The sequence below is a fragment of the Phascolarctos cinereus genome, unplaced genomic scaffold (assembly GCF_003287225.1).
Source record: "Phascolarctos cinereus isolate Bilbo 61053 unplaced genomic scaffold, phaCin_HiC Scaffold_4;HRSCAF=312, whole genome shotgun sequence".
Lineage (NCBI taxonomy): Eukaryota > Metazoa > Chordata > Mammalia > Diprotodontia > Phascolarctidae > Phascolarctos > Phascolarctos cinereus.
In genome coordinates this window covers 333465593-333482129 of record NW_027555847.1, presented here as the reverse complement: position 1 = coordinate 333482129, position 16537 = coordinate 333465593, and the positions used below count along the sequence as shown (strand labels likewise).

The 16537-nt window shown below is 37.6% G+C and overlaps 1 protein-coding gene across 4 annotated transcripts in view; it reads right to left on the bottom strand.

Annotated features, from left to right (window-relative positions):
• The window catches only part of LOC110222317 (3',5'-cyclic-AMP phosphodiesterase 4D-like), a 798164-nt gene that overhangs the window by 144877 nt on the left and 636750 nt on the right, over nt 1-16537 (bottom strand). The gene's annotated exons all lie outside the window — the stretch shown is intronic.

The window sequence follows — 16537 nt, the reverse complement described above, 5'->3', positions numbered from 1 at the left end:
CAGCTAGTGTCAAGTGTTTAGTCTGAGACTGGATTTGAACTCAGGTCCTCATGACTTCAGGGCTGGTGCTCTATCCACTGCACCACCTAGCTTTCCTGTCAGTCTCTGATTTAAAAAAAAGCAAATGTACCTGTAGAAGATTCAGTGAAGCTGTCTGCAGCAAGGAATGAAAGTGAGACACTTACTAGCTTGAGTGACTCTGGGCTAGTCACTTGATCTCTGTTTACCTTAATTTATAGGAGAAGGAAATGACAAACCACTCCAGCATCTTTACCAGGAAAACTCCATGGACAGCATTGGGGTGCTATGGTCCACAGGATCATGAAAAGTCAGATGTGACTGAACAATAACAACAACAACAACAATGAAAGAAATGGATTTGATGACTCCCTAAGCTTCCTCACAGCTCTAAATGTATGCTTTTATGAAGATACACTTCTAGGGTAAGTGAGCTTCCATTCCACAACTAAGAAGTGAAAAAAAGACATTCTTTATTTCTCCAAAAATGACCTAAATACGATCTCAGGAAAGATCATAATAAAGCTATTAATTATCATAAGCTAACTTATAATGCTTATTCATAAAGATAAATGAAGACCTAGGAAGTTATTTATCATGCCCCTAATCAGAAACACTTCAATATTTAGTTGTGCTTATCATAGATGAAAAACACATAGTAGCTGCTTATCAAACATTTGATTAATTGTTAACTTCATAATAATATGCATCTTATTCAGGCCATGGTTTATATGATGAAGAACTCCTTACTAACTGTATGTGCTTGAATAGCATTTAAGCTCTTTGTAAGTTTAGCATCTGGACATTTCTCTTCCCTTTGTCCATGAGTCCCTAGAAAGCTAAACCAGGTTATAGGCACTTTGAGGCTCATATTCCTCTGCAATAAAATATCATACAGAGCCCAAATGATGTGTTTACTTTTATAAGCCAGTCAGAGAACATGCTTAGGCCAAAGTAAAGGCATTTAATGAAATAGTATAGTAATAAAATAAAAACATTACATTCCCCTCCCTCTCCATAAACCTTGAACTCACTCTCCCACAACTGCACATAATGTCATTGAGGAATATGCAAGGCAAGTAAACACATGTGGAGAGAGAACTCACACCTCTTTTGTAGCAGAGTTGCTGATGTCTTCTATGCTTGCCGCTAGGATTGCTGCTCTCTGATAACCCTATTCCTAACCAGGGACTGTTTTCTAATGCTCCATATCAGATATTGTATCCACTCATTCCCACTCTGGTATCACATATCCATTTTTTTTAAGGCAATTGGGGTTAAGTGACTTGCCCAGGGTCACACAGCTAGTAAGTGTCAAGTGTTTGGCCTGAGACTGGATTTGAACTCAGGTACTTCTGACTTCAGGGCCGGTGCTCTATCCACTGTGCCACCTAACTGCCCCTCACATATCCATTTTGCCCTACTGGGTAGCCTATCTCTACTCCAACCGTCTTTAGTTATTCAGCTATCTTGAGTGTCACTAACTCCCTTGTCCAATAGCTACTATATAGTCCAATAGTTCAATTGTTTCAGTCACATCCAATCATTTGTGACCTCATTTGGTGTGTTCTTGGCAAGGATACTGGAGTGGTTTGCCATTTCCTTCTCCAGCTCATTTTACAAATGAGGAACTGAGGCAAACAGGGTTAAGTGATTTGCCCAGATACTAGTTAAGTGTCTGAGGCTGGATTTGAACTCAGGAAAATGAGTCTTTCTGATTCCAAGCCCAGGGTTCTATCTACTGTATCACCTATCTGCCCCCAATATCCATGAGGGATGCTGTAATTTGTAGGTGTTTCTCTTGCAAAAACAGTGCTGGTTCTTTTAGCCACATCTACCATTCAATGGGATAAGGTTGGGAGTACAGTACAGTGGTTATTAAATCTTTTACTTACAAAATAGGGCTATAGCCTTTTTAGCCAATTCTTTCATCCTTCTGCTATGCCTCAGTAACAGTCTCTGGATTAGGTGCTATCTTCCATGCCATATGCTACATGGGCCTCCATCTAATGTATGAGGATGAAGAGTGGATCTGAGTTTGTAAGCCTCTCTGCTGCAAGGAGCATTACAACTGTCCTGAGTCAAATTTCTCAGTCAATAGAAAGGGAACTCTTCTACTTGGCCAGGCTATTCATATTAGGTAACATTTGCTCAAGCATCTAAGATCTCATTGTTGAATTCTTGTTTCAATTATTCACTTTCTCTTTACCCTCCGAGTACATGAGTTTAACACTTATCTGACTTAAGGTCAGAAAACACATTTTAGTTCTTCATTCTAATCATACCTTCCTGACTGAAGCAAATATTCCTAGGGATCTACTTTCTCAAATAGAAAAGGAAATGAGTGAAACTCTTGTGGGGGAAATTGCTCTTAACCTTTCCCATTGTGTTCTGTTTCCTGTAATGACAGGAATATGGTAGTTGGGAAGACTGAAAAGGATGGTGATCTTTGGTCCTGTTCCATCTCCACCCCCTAGCAACAACTCATAGCCTAGCTTCTCTCTGTCCTTCCTCTGCTGGATTGCAAGGTCTTTGAGGGAAGGAATTATATCTTATTCAACTTTGTAGCTCAAGGTCTAGCATAGTGCTTTAAGCATAGTACATATTCCTGTAACATTTGTTAAACTTAGTAAATGTAACTCAATTTAAGTGAATTAATTTGTCCTCATAGGCTCCTATAACATTGGGGATTGAGGTGAGGAAGGCTCAGAAATGTCTGTTTCCACCTCCACTAGATGGCTCTCCTAATTTCACTCTACTTCCACTAGCAAAAAGTAAGGTCTAGAAAGATAAGATGTTAGCTCCACATTAACGGGACCTTCCTAGCTCCGAAACTTGACTTAGAATAATGGAATATTGGAAATAGAGGGGGCTTCAGGGATCATCTTGTCTACCCACACGTCCATTATCCTTAAAACGAAGTCCAAGGAACTGAAATGAATTGACTGAATTCACATACCAAGTCTGACAGAGTCAGGACAAGAATTTTAATGTCCTGACTCCTAGTCTAGTGCTCCAATCAGTCTACCTAGAAATGCTATGGTTTTATGATACTATGGTTTTGTGACAGCAGTGGGGCAGGTAGGACAGGCATATTTAAGCAGATACCCAAGAAATTAAACAATTTTTTTGTTATTGTTGTTTTGTTGTCCATTTTCCAAATAGCCCATTTGTTATACAGTAAATATTATTAGATATCATTAACTAATAGTATTTGAGAATATGACATCTGTTTCTATCAGATAATCAGTTGATAGTTTTAACCAATACAACAATATATTAGTATAAACTAATATTCATGCAATAAGTGGAAGAAGTTACATTTGTATCGAATGCCTTGAAACTACAAAGTATTATTATAAAAATGCTAAAGAGAACTTTGATTTTTATTGGTCATTATGCATTTAGTCAGAAAAAATTAAAATGCTGTAAATGCATAATTCTCATTGATGAGAAGCAGGTCATGGAACAAAGAGCCACCATGTTACTTCAGCCTTCAGGAATTTTGTTTAAAAAATAAAAGTGAAAAATTTTGGGGGAGATACATTACTTCTGAGCTTGAGGTTAAGACTTTCTTCAGTCCACAAACCAGAGCATATAATTATTGAGATTGACCCTCAGTGGTAGAGGGCAGTGTTGAAGAAGAGTAAATGATTAACTCCCCAGCTTTCTCCCTGCTGCTGACCCCATATGCTTTACTTAACATGCTGATAAATTCTCAGTAGCCTGAAAGAAACAGCTCCATTATGCCTTCTGGATTTCCTTTTGGATTCCTGCTGAAGTCAGATGAGACGGCAAAGTTCATTTAAAGTAATGCATAATTAAATATATACTTGTTACTCTCTTAGAAATACACAATTAGCTATGACTTGTAAAAATTAAATAATCTTGTGTTTTATACAATGTGGTGAGATCAGAATTAAGGGGGGTTTCTAATACAGAATTAAGTGAGAAAGTAAAGATTATTAGCTATATAAATCACTACAACTTTATAGTCCAGTTTCCCTTATTAATATATTAGGGATTGGACTAGATGTAAGATACTTTCTAGTTCTAACATTTTATGATTCTACAGAATATGTATACAATGCTACCTTTATGGTCAGTCAGACTGTCAATAAATGACACTAATAAAGAAAATTATAACAGTTTAAGGATATCTTGGGATCCTTCTCCCATATATTTACATGTAACATGATGTCTTACTTCTGAAACTTACTCTTATAATCTCCTATCCATGCAATATCATTCCATTAATACTAATAATATTTACTTGCTTTGTGATATATCCATGGAGAACACTTTGGAAGTGGGTTTAACAAATCCTTTCCGGTCAGCTCACATATGAAAATGGTGTACTTTATTTAGTTCACATTTTTAGTCAAGGTCACTCCCCTGCTCAAACATCTTTAGTGGTTTCCTATTATATAGGATATAAACTTCTCACACTGACATTGAAAGGATTCCAAAGTCTTGCTTCAATTTATATCTCTAGACTCACTTCAGATTACTTGCCTTCATATGTTTTATACTCCAGCCAAATTGACTGAATAGCTCTTCCCTGACAGGTGTAGAACTCTATGTGTCATTTCCCATGTCTGCAACTTTGAATTGGTTGTACCCTGTGACTGGAATACACTCTCTCCTCATCTCTACCTCCACAGTCATCTCATTTACTGGAGGGTCCAAAAGGAAAGTTCTTACCACCAATGTCCTTGACACCATCAAGTCATTCAATGTTGGAAATAGACTTGGATGAACATGGGTACATCTATGGAAATTAGACTAAATAAGATTCATTTGCATCTGCTTTGTTGCTAAACTCTGAGGACTTTGGGACCTTTCTATCTGACTTGCAGCTGAAACTTCTTATGTTACATATCTCCTTCTATTAGAATCTGAGGTCCTTTAGAGCAGGGGCTATCTAGTTTTCAATTTATAGTCCCAGTATCCAATAGTGCTTTGAACACAGTGTTCCCTGGCTCACCAACCAAAAGTTCTCCCTTTTTGGAACCCCACAAGGTGAATGATATCAAATCATCATTCTCTGTTTAAGAACTTGCACCTCCTTCTTCAGGGGGTGGATGACTTCTCCTTTTCACCTTAATTAAGCTAAAGGCTTTCTTTGCTTCCAGGTGAATAAACATTTGCCATGATTAGGACAACACAATTTCACCTCCCCCAAGTCTTCAAAAAGCAAAGCACATCTCAACATTTCCACCCCCTTGTTTCCCCAAGCCTTTTCTAGGGCAGAGTTGTGCAAGGGCAAGGAGACAAACCCCCTCTCCCAATTAAGAAGGACATGACCTGTTTGCTCAGGATGTATATTACATTATTGGAGAGCAAAATTTAAAAGTTCAAATGCCTTCTTACAGGGGATAGAATAAGAAAGAGCTGGAGATAATCAACTGACTCTATGTCTAAAAATAACCCATCTCTGTCAGGTAAATTAGGGAAGCTAAAAGACACAGTGGATAGTGCACTGGGCTTGAAATCTGGATGATTCATCTTTATGAATTCAAATCCAGCCTCAGATATTTACTAGCTGTATGACCCTGGGCAAGTCATTTAACCCTATTTGCCTCAGTTCCTCATCTACAAAAATGAGCTAGAGAAAGAAAGGACAAACCACTCTAATATCTTTGCCAAGAAAACCCCAAATGGGGGGCGGCTAGGTGGTGCAGTGAATAGAGCACTGGCCCTGAAGTCAGGAGGACCTGGGTTCAAATCCGGCCTCAAACCAAACACTTGACACTTACTAGCTGTGTGACCCTGGGCAAGTCACCTAGTCCCAATTGCCCCCCCAAAAAAGAAAAGAAAACCCCAAATGGGGTCACAAAGAGTTGGGAATAACTAAAACAACTCAACAACAATAACAAGAACAATCAGGTAAGTCACCCTAAAGGATGGATCCAAGAAACCACTGAAGGGGAGAGCCCTCCTCTTTCCTGAGCAGCACCAATTTATCAGTTGCAGCTACTAGGAGAGGAAACACCCAAGTTCAATATCAAGTGTATGATGATGTCTGTTTTCAAAAGTACGTTCCAGAATTCAACTGTACCAGCTGCCTAAGGATCATACAGGAGAGGGAAAACCAGCAAATGTGATGGTGGCAGGCCCAATCTCAGACTTGCTTCTCAGGAAAGTTAGTTCCCTTATTAGAGATGATAATTCAGGAGGAAACAGTAAGAAAACTTACATTCTGTAAAAAATGTTGATGGTTGCTGTAGAGGCAAACCTAAATGCAATGCAAAGCAAGAGCCTAAATAAGTACCACCTGTAGTAAGCACAGACCTCTTGCTTCAGAAAAGGCTAAAAGGGCCAATATAATCAGTCTATCAGTAACAGGCAGGCTAACAACCACACAGTGTCAACCAATGTTGATCTTTCAAAGGTATATGCAACACTAGGAGCATCATTAAACATAAGCTACGTTGTCTTTAGTTAAAAGGATCATACAGCTTCCTTTGTCCTACCCATCTCATTGTGGGGCCCTATTTCACCACTTAACTCACGATGGGTTCCACATTGTCATAAGAAGTGGGGAGGGGCTGTTGGAAAGCCTACTTTAAATCTACTGGGGCTATTGCCTGTTCCAGGTCCCATTTGAAAGAGGCAGGCTTTTAGGTGACATGAGAAATATGCAGGTCAGGAATTATAGTGGAGAATATGGGTCCTCCAATAGCCAAAGATTATAATAAATCTTTGAACTTCCTTTTTAGTATGTAGGAGAATGATTATCATTCTCATTATGCTTATTATGGATTACATTTATTATTAATTTATTATGGATTAAATCCAGAATTAACTAGATCTTTGCCACCTATAATATTCCCCAAAGCTTAACTGAGAAGAAAGGACCCTGGATTTTCAGAGTGTTGAGCTCCTATTCCTTAACTTTCATAGGAGCCACTGTCTGATGTTGGCCCTGTAACACTGTGGTCACATCCAGCCTAGTCAGCTAAAGAGCACTAACGTAGTGGTTGACATCAATGTCCTTAGGAAGTGGGATCTCTTTTAGGTATCTGCCCACCATTCTAGCCAATATGAAGGAGAATACAAATAATCCTGAGGAAGACTGATGAAGGTATACTGAACTCTATCCCAGGTAAAGGCAAAATGCTCCTGATTGGAACCAGCCATGGGAATAGAGATAATTGCACTAGAAGATCAATAATCTCATCTTGTTGACCCAAGCCTGGAGCCACCTGGTCCAGCACATTGACAAAGTCAAAAACAGCCATAGCACCTGGCAAAACAATGTTGACTATAGCTTCCTCTAGTCCTCTGTAAGTCATGACATATGGTCTGCCTTCTCTATTCACAAAGGGTTACTAAAGGGCACTTTAGGTAGTGAAGTACAATAATCTCCTTCATCTTGATCACTGGGAAGAAGACACCTTTTACACCCCTTTGAATATTATATTGTTTAATATTAACCATATAAGATCATTCTACCCACAATAACTGGTATTGAAGTTAGGCCCAAGGCTCAAGAAGAGGATATGAACAGACAAACAACATTTGTATATGTTATAGCTTTGTATATTATATAGCCTCACTCTATCTCCACTCCAGTAGAACAGAATGGAAGCATTGGAAATTTGGAAACTTCAGTGTTGGAACAAGGCATTCTAGGGAGTGGTATGGCCCATAGAAATGCTGATGAGGCAAAGGGGACAAGAGTAAATGTGTGTCATCCTCATAAAATAATATTGCCTTGGGCAGAGGTATATGAATCAAGCTACCATTTTTTTTCAACACCTAATGAATGTTATCTTGTACTATGTTTCCTTGATCTATTTCATGTCAACTTTCCTGGCTTTGATAATTGTTAAGCACTCTTTCTGGGATTTGGGATTTAAACACTGGTTTAGCCCCATCACAGCATTCTTTTTCCTCCTCACATCTTGTTGATAGCTGCCACACACCAGTCCATGCTTTCTCGATCTCTCCTAGAGAGCAATGAGGTGATATAAAGTCAGGGGCACAGACAGTTTGTTGTTGTTATTGTTGTTGATGTTATTGTTTTTACATCAGATCATATGTGTGTGGTCACACAATAAACCAAGAAGTATAGAGAATATAAAATGGCTTTTTGGACACGGATATAGCAAGTCCATGATCGTAACTATCCATTCAGAATAGGATATAATCTATGCAATCTATCCTCCCAATCTGTGTAGGCAATCCCTCTGATGTCTCCTCTTATAGTTTACAACTAAAACATCTGAGTTAGAAAGTTCCTTAGTTGTACACAATAACAACCACATGGTGCAATGACTAAAATTGATAAACTTAACCCTTCCCAGCAATACAAGGATCTAAGACATCTCCAAAGACCTCATGATGGAAAATGCTATCCACATCCAAAGAAAGAACTATGGAGTTTGAATGTAGATGGAAGAATACTATTTGCTATTTTTTTTCTTCTGTTGAGTTTTGTTTCCTCTTTCTGGTGGTTCCTCCTCTTGGTTCTAATTCTTATCTACAACATCACTAATGTGAAAATATGTTTAATAGGAATGTATATGTATAGCCTATATCAGATTGTGCAGTGTCTTGGGGAGGGTAGAGGGGAGGAAGGGGGAGAAAAAAAGCATATGGAAGTGATTGCTGATAAATCAAAATAAATTGATAAAAAATAATTTAAAAATCAATAAAAAAAGAAAGTTCCTTAGTAACAGGAAAGAGCCTCTCTTTATATTATTGGTGATTTTCCATAAGTGAGATGTAGGTGCTGTTTGTATTTTTAAATTGCAATTTTAATTCTTTTAGGTTATCTTCTATTGTTCCTTATGAATAAAGGATTCTAGAATAATGATTATGTCAATCTCCATCTGTTTCCCCCTTTTTTCCCTTTAGAAGCTTTAAATGTCATGAGTCTATTCTATCCCGGCAGTACTACCCCCTCTTATTTTTCTTTCAGCATCTTCAGGAACCAGCCATAATCTCTATTCTTTTCCTTCTTGCAGAAACTTTGCCTTACATGCTCCCTATAATTTTCACATAAAAGCAATATTTCCTTGAGGCTTTCATCTTCTTTTATTTTTATGAGATTGTATAAAATAGAGCTAAGTTTTCAAGCACTCCAAGCTTCATTACTAATTGTATCAACCAGGTTCAGGTTCAACCAGAAATGGAAAAAGTAATTTGTGATGAGCAACCTCCACTCTTAATTTTTTTTTTCAATATAAGAAAGGAACTAAAATGGAAACTGAGTAGAGGTTTTGTGTTTCCTTTCTGTAAAGCCCTAGGATTTGTTTGGATTTTCTCCAAGCATTCATAACCACTCCATCTTCTCTGCTGATCTCTTCTCTTTCTGATTGCCCTAACCTTGCCACATAAATCTCCCCTTCCCTGACCTATTCCACTTTCTTCCTCTCCTTCATCAATAAACACTTTCAAATCTCTACTCTAAAAATCCACAATAACTTTCTTTTGACTCTATTAGTCTCTCAATTTTCCCCCAAATCGCTTTCCTCTTTTCATAATCAACCTTTCTAAAGAGCAATCTCAGTAATTCTACTGCCTCACAATTCATTCATCATTTTTACCTTGAAATCTGGCTTCCATCCCCCACCATTCTACTAAATCTGATCTCTTAGAGGTCACTGAGGGCCTCCACCACCAAATCTACCAATCACTAAATTCAGGAACATTTTCTGAGGCCTCATTCTACTACTTTTCATTTTGTCTTTGCGTTCCCAGAATCTAGCATAGTTTCACCAAACCCTTTCCTCTTTTGGTATCTGTGATCGAAAACACTTCCCCATCTCCCTTCTACCTTTATCATTTATACTCCTGAATCTCCCCCAATAGGTATTCTTCATCTTCCTAATCTCTGAACACAGGTATTTCCTAAGATTTTGTCCTGTTTTTGAAACAAGTCTTTTTTGTGTTAATGAAAGACTGGAAAGTAAAGGGATGCTCCTCACTTGAAGAATGGCTGAATAAACTGTGATATATAAATGTAATGGAAAACTATTGAGCTGGATGAAATGAGGAAATAGATGATTTAAAAGGTACAGAAAGAGTGGTATTAACTGATGCAGAGTGAAATCAGGAGTAATAGATGAATGATTTATAATATCAACATTAAAACAATAAAGAATATTGACTAATTTTATAAAGTGAAGAATGAAATAAGCAGAGCTTGCACAACAACTCTCTAAAGACAAATAACTTTGGGAGCTATAAGAACTATGATTAATACAAGTGACCATTCATGATTCCAGAGGACCAATGATGAAACATGTCATCCATGACAAAATGGTGATGGATTTAGAGTGTGGAATAAGACATGAAGTTAATGTGAGAATGTTTTGCTTGATCATATATATGTTTGTGTATGTATGTGTCTATGTATACATATATACATGGACACACATATACACATACACATACTTGTTACAAATAATTTGTTTTACTTTTCTCTCTCTGTTTCTAGTGGGATGGGGGAGGGAGAGAGAGAAAATGGATTTCTATTAATTTTTAAAATAGGGAGGTAAGAGAAAGCAAAGATGTGGAATTCTACATGTTCTTTAAGTTGAAAGAACATATATTATTTTGGTAAATTGTATTACTTTGTTGTCAGAGCTCTCTTGTTGAGTTGTGGTAAAATGTAAAAGTTTAAAAATAAACTACATTAATAAGACTTAAAAAATATTCTTTCCTTAGCCATCTTTTTTTAGCCTATACATTCTCCCTCAGTGATTTCATTTATTCAGTTCAATATGTATAGGGCATTTGTTATGTATAAACACCTATGTTAGATGCTGTGGCTACAAAGACAGAATTGAATTAGTCTTTGCTCTCAAAGAGCTTTATCCTACTGGGGAATATAACATGTACATGGATAAGTATGAGTAGAGATGGGGAGGAGTAGAAGTGAGCACACTGAAGGCATGAGAGACAACCTGCACAAAGGTAAAAAGATAAAGGACAGAAAGTAATTCAGTAGGACATTTGGCTGGACTATTTAAAGCCTGTGGAGGGGAGTAATATAAAATGTATCTACAAAGGTAGATGTGATCCACATTTTGAAGGGTTTTAAAATACAGATTGAAAAACTTTTAATTTGTCCTTGAGACAATAGGGAGCCAGTGAATGATTGTGGACAGGGAAGTGGCTGCCTGATGAGAACTTATAACTGAATGCTATGTTCACATCAATTTAATATATAACAAGGTACTCATCTTAAACCCTTTACTCCTGTGCAGCTCTTTAGCTCTTTGTAAAACTTGCATCCCTGGTTTTTGTTTGTTTGTTTGTTTTTGCAATGGTACCACAATATTCATAGCCACTTATGACAGAAAGAAACCAATGGGGTCAACTTTCAGTTTTATAACCACCTCATGTCCCACATCAATTGAATTTCTAAATTCTATCAATTTTTTTCTTAACAATAACTCTCAAATGAGTCTGTTTTCCATTCTGCATCATAGGATTATAGGAGCATAGACCTAGAACTAGCCAATATATAACCCTTTCATTTTGCAAAAGAGGAAACTGAGGCCTGAGGAGATTAAATGACTTGGCCAGGGTGACACAAGCAGTAGGCACGAGTGTGCTCTTTCCACTGTAACATAATCATTTATGTGCATTACTACTACCCTAGTGGGCAGCTAAATGGCACAGTGGATAGAACACTGAGCTTGGAATCAGGAAGACATCTCCCATGAATACAAATTTGGCCTTTGACATTCATTTAGCTATGTGACCCTGAGCAAGTCACTTAGCCCCGGTTGTCTCAGTTCCTCATCTGTGAAACAAGCTCGAGAAGGAAATGGCAAACCCCTCCAGTATCTTTGCCAAGAAAACCCCAAATATGATCACAAAGAGTTGGATATGACTGCAAATGACTGAACACTACCCTAGCTCAGGCTTTCATTAATTCATATCTAGATAATGTGAGGCAGCAAATTGGATTAAATGAATTCTAATATTTTCCAAAGCTCTAAGAGTCATATTCAATGGCCATTTCAACGGCCTTCTAACTGGTCTTCTTATAGCTGCCTCTCTATCCCCATTCACCTCGAATATTGTTGCTTGATTAATTTTCCTAAAGTACAGCTTTAATAGTATGTCTTCCCTGATAAAAATTCTCAGTGGATTTCTATAGGATGAAGACCAAATTTCTTAGCCTGCATTTAAGGTCTTATGCCATTTCAACCTACCTAACTTTATAATTTCATGTGCTTACTCTCTAATTTCTTTCTGTAACCACAAAACTGTACTGCTCACCATTACCTGTATATACCACAACTGACCTGGACAAAGAGATCCAGGAGAGATAATTTAAAAATTATTGGACTGTCTGAAAGCCATGATCAAAAAAAGAGCCTAGACATCATCTTTCAAGAAATTATCAAGGAAAACTCTCCTGATATTTTAGAACCAGAGGGCAAAATAGAAATGGAAAGAATCCACCAATCACCTCCAGAAAGAGATCCCCAAAGGAAAACTCCTAGGAATATTGTGGCCAAATTCCAGAGTTCCCAGGTCAAGGAGAAAACATTTCAAGCAGCCAGATAGAAACAATTCAAGTATTGTGGAAACACAATCAGGATAACAAAAGATTTAGCAGTTTCTATATTAAGGGACCATAGGACTTGGGATATAATATTTCAGAAGGCAAAGGAGACAGGATTACAATCAAGAGTCACCTACTCAGCAAAACTGAGCATAATCCTTCAGGGGAAAAAATGGACATTCCATGAAACAGAGGACTTTCAAGCATTCTTGATAAAAAAGACCAGAGCTAAATAGAAAATTTGACTTTCAGATACAAGACTCAAGAGAAACATGAAGAGGTAAATGGGAAAGAGAAATCATAAGAGACTTATTAAGGTTGAACTGTTTACATTCTGTATGGAAAGATGATATTTGTAACTCATGAGTCCTTTGTCAGTATTAGAGAAGTCGGAGGGAAAAAAAACGATATGTATGTAGATAGATAGATAGATAAATACATAGATACACAGATAGATAGATAGATAGATAGATAGATAGATAGATAGATAGATAGAGGGCACAGGGTGAGTTGAAAATGAAGGGGTAATATCAGGAGAATAAAATTAAAGGGTGAGAGAGAAAAGAAGAAAGGGAGAGGCAGATGGGGTAAATTATCTCACATAAAACAGACAAGAAAAGGCTTTTACAGTGGAAGGGAAATGGGGGAAGGTGAGAGGGAATGAGTGAATCTTATTCTCATAGGATTTGGCATAAGGAGAGAATGACATACACACTCAATTGGATATGGAAATTTATCTTACCCTAGAGGAAAATAGGAGGTTAAGGGGACAAGACAGCAGGAGGATGATAGTGGGAGGGCAGATTGGGGAAAGGGGTAATCAGAAGCAAACACTTCTAAGGAGGGACAGGGTCAAAAGTGATAATAGAATAAATGGGGGGTGGTATAAGATTAAGGGAAATATACTTAGTTTTTCACAACATGACTACTATGGAAGTGGTTTGCATGTATAACCTATATCGAGTTGCTTGCCTTCTCAATGAGGGTGGGTAGGGATGGAGGAAGGGAGATAATTTAGAACTCAAAGTTTTAAAAACAAAAGTTAAAAAAAACTGTTTTCACATGCAACTGGGAAATACGATATACAGGAAGTGGGGTATAGAAATCTATCCTGCCCTACAGGAAAATCGTAGGGAAAGGGAATAAGAGAAGGGGGGGAGAGATAGAAGGGAGGGCAGATTAGGAGAAGAGGTATTCAGAATGCAGCCATGTTGGGGTGGGGGGAGGGACAAGATGGGGAGAAAATTTGGAAGTCAAAATCTTGTGGAAGTGAATGATGAAAAGTAAAAATAAATTAATTAAGAAAAAGAGATGATCTGTTCTTCAGCAAGAAGGAGAAGGAGGCTACAGCTGACTATGATTCTGCTTGACTCCTCCATAACTGGCTCTGAGGCCAGGAGCAGATGGCTAGAGAAGGAGACATCTACAGTATATTCTCCAAGAATGGTAACTGAGGGGTTATTAACATCAACTATTTAATTTCTACTTGTTCAAGCTTGGATAACCAGCTATTTACTATATAACCAAATATTCTTGAATTAGAACAACCACAAAAAAGAAAAATACCATTAATTTTATTTGTGAGTACCACTGTTATACAACCCAGAAAGAATCTGAAGAACCCCTAGAAACATTTCACCTGTTTTAATGTTCTTTAGGTACAACATTACAGAAAAAACTTAAGTTTTTTTATTTAAAAAATTGTCCTCTTTCTTAACAGATCTTAGTTTATTTTTTCATATTGTATTCTTGGACTACTCCATCACCATCAATATGTGGCAGAATAAACATATTCTGATTCCCTCACCCATTACTCTCTAGCATGTGGGTCAAACAGAAGAAAATTTGTACACTCCCTGAAAGTACTGACCAGAAGTTTAGGACTGGGCTTGTTGGCAGTTAGTAAGTGATCCTGAAACAACTTGTAGCAATCAGTTGGTCAAAGGAAATAATGAGGTGATTATCATTACTGTGTCTGTTACTGCAAACTGTAAGAACATGGTGCAACCAATAAAAACAAAACCAAGTAATAGTAATGACTTTTTTAGGTATTAAAGTTCAAAAATTACTCATGGGTTGCCCTAGAAGTGATGATCTGTTTACAATTTTTATGTTTCCCAGACAGCTAAAGAGTAACCAAATGACTACAGAATATTTACAGTCTTGCTCTATGATTCCAATTAGATTTTAATTATAAATAGCTGCTTTCATTTCAACTCAACATTTGGTTTCAGTATGCTACTCAATCAATGACATCTCAAGCCCAAGGAGAAAAAAGAAGATTTATTACAGGAATAATATTTGTATTGCTGTGACATCACATGCATAACTATAACTCATTCACATATTGTTAAGGCCAGGAGATCAGGTTCTCAAGAATTCCTCTCTGCTTCCTTCCTATTGTTACCTCCTGCTTCTATTCTGTCCTCTTCCCTTCCCATAGTTATTATTTTTTTAACTCCATAACAAAAGCCATGGTTCAGTTTAAGAACACCCCAACTGTTAAAGCTAAACTTTGAGGGAGTTGGCTTGATAAGGTCTTATATTTCAAAACTAGTCTGCTTGCCCTCTCTTGTTCTCTTTCTTTCATCTGTCTTCGCTCACCTGTCTCCACGTCTTTGCTCATACTGCCAAAATAACTCCAAATGAAATACCCCTAAAGCTACACTTGCCAAAGTTTTTCCCTTCCTTCTTGGGTCTCCTCAGATACCACCTTATCCATGAAGCCTTCTCATATTCCCTTCATTGAAAATGATCAATGGAAGAGTCAAAACTTTCCTCTAACAACTTTAAAATAATGCCTCAAATAAAATTTTCAAATAGCAGAGTCAACAAAAGGTCAGAGAGAAACATTTATCTAGGCTAAGACAATTTAGGAGGAAAGGTCTACTGGGGTGGGTGCAGGCCCAGACCACAGCCAGATCACAAGGGTTGAGCCTTGGAGGCTGTTGGGACAGTAGCAGCAGTAGCAGCTTGAGAAGCTATCAGTCCAGAGAAAGTAAGGGAATCCGACAACTGGTCAGAAAAAGTTTACAGGGGACCCTTTGCTGGCAATGGGTACAGCTGGTGCTGATTGGCAACTCTATTTCCCACAAGCAGTTCTAGGCCACAGTTCCATGGTTAAGGGAAGTTCTTGCCCTAAGGGAACAGGGGCCCTAGTCACAGTTCCATGGCTAAGAGGAGTGCTAGCACTTGTAGCCACAGGATAGCATCATTACAACATTACTGTTACTGTGCATAATGATCTCCTTATTCTACTTGCTTCACTTTGCATCAGTTCCTATAGGTCTTGCCATGTAATGGTGATCAACTGTGAAAGACTTGGCTACTCTGATCATATAATTATTCAAGCCAATTCCTAAGCACTTATGATATTTTCCTCCAGAGATAAAACTGATGAACTCTGAGTTCAAATTGAAGTATAATTTTCTCACCATATTTTTTGTTTTGCTTTGCAATATGACTAACATGGAAATATGTTTTACATGATTTCACATGTATAATTGATATCATATTGCTTGCCTTCTAAATGAGCAGGGAAGAAGTGGGAGGGAGGGAGAAAATCTGGAACTTAAAATTTACAAAGAAAAGAATGTTAAAAATTAATAAATAAGAAAGAAAATTATCACTCCCTCTTCAAATTGAACAGAACACATCTGCATAGACATTTCCTGCTTTTCCTTCCCATTCCCACTCTTAACCTTGGTTAGAAAGTAAAATCCTTAAAATCAGGGACTCTATCATGCCTTTCTTTGTATCCTCTATGCCCAGGGTTTTGAGGTTTAGGTGCTATGGAAAGGGATGCTAATATGTCAGGAGATGTAGCCAACATATACCAAAGTTGATTTTTAAAAACTGTAGGAATATATGTGTGTATTAATGTACATAGTTATCTACAGATAGATGATGAAGTAATCTGACAATACATTTTGGAGAATGTGGGAATTTCCAGGGTCCTCCCAAGGACTCAAAGCCTGTCCCACC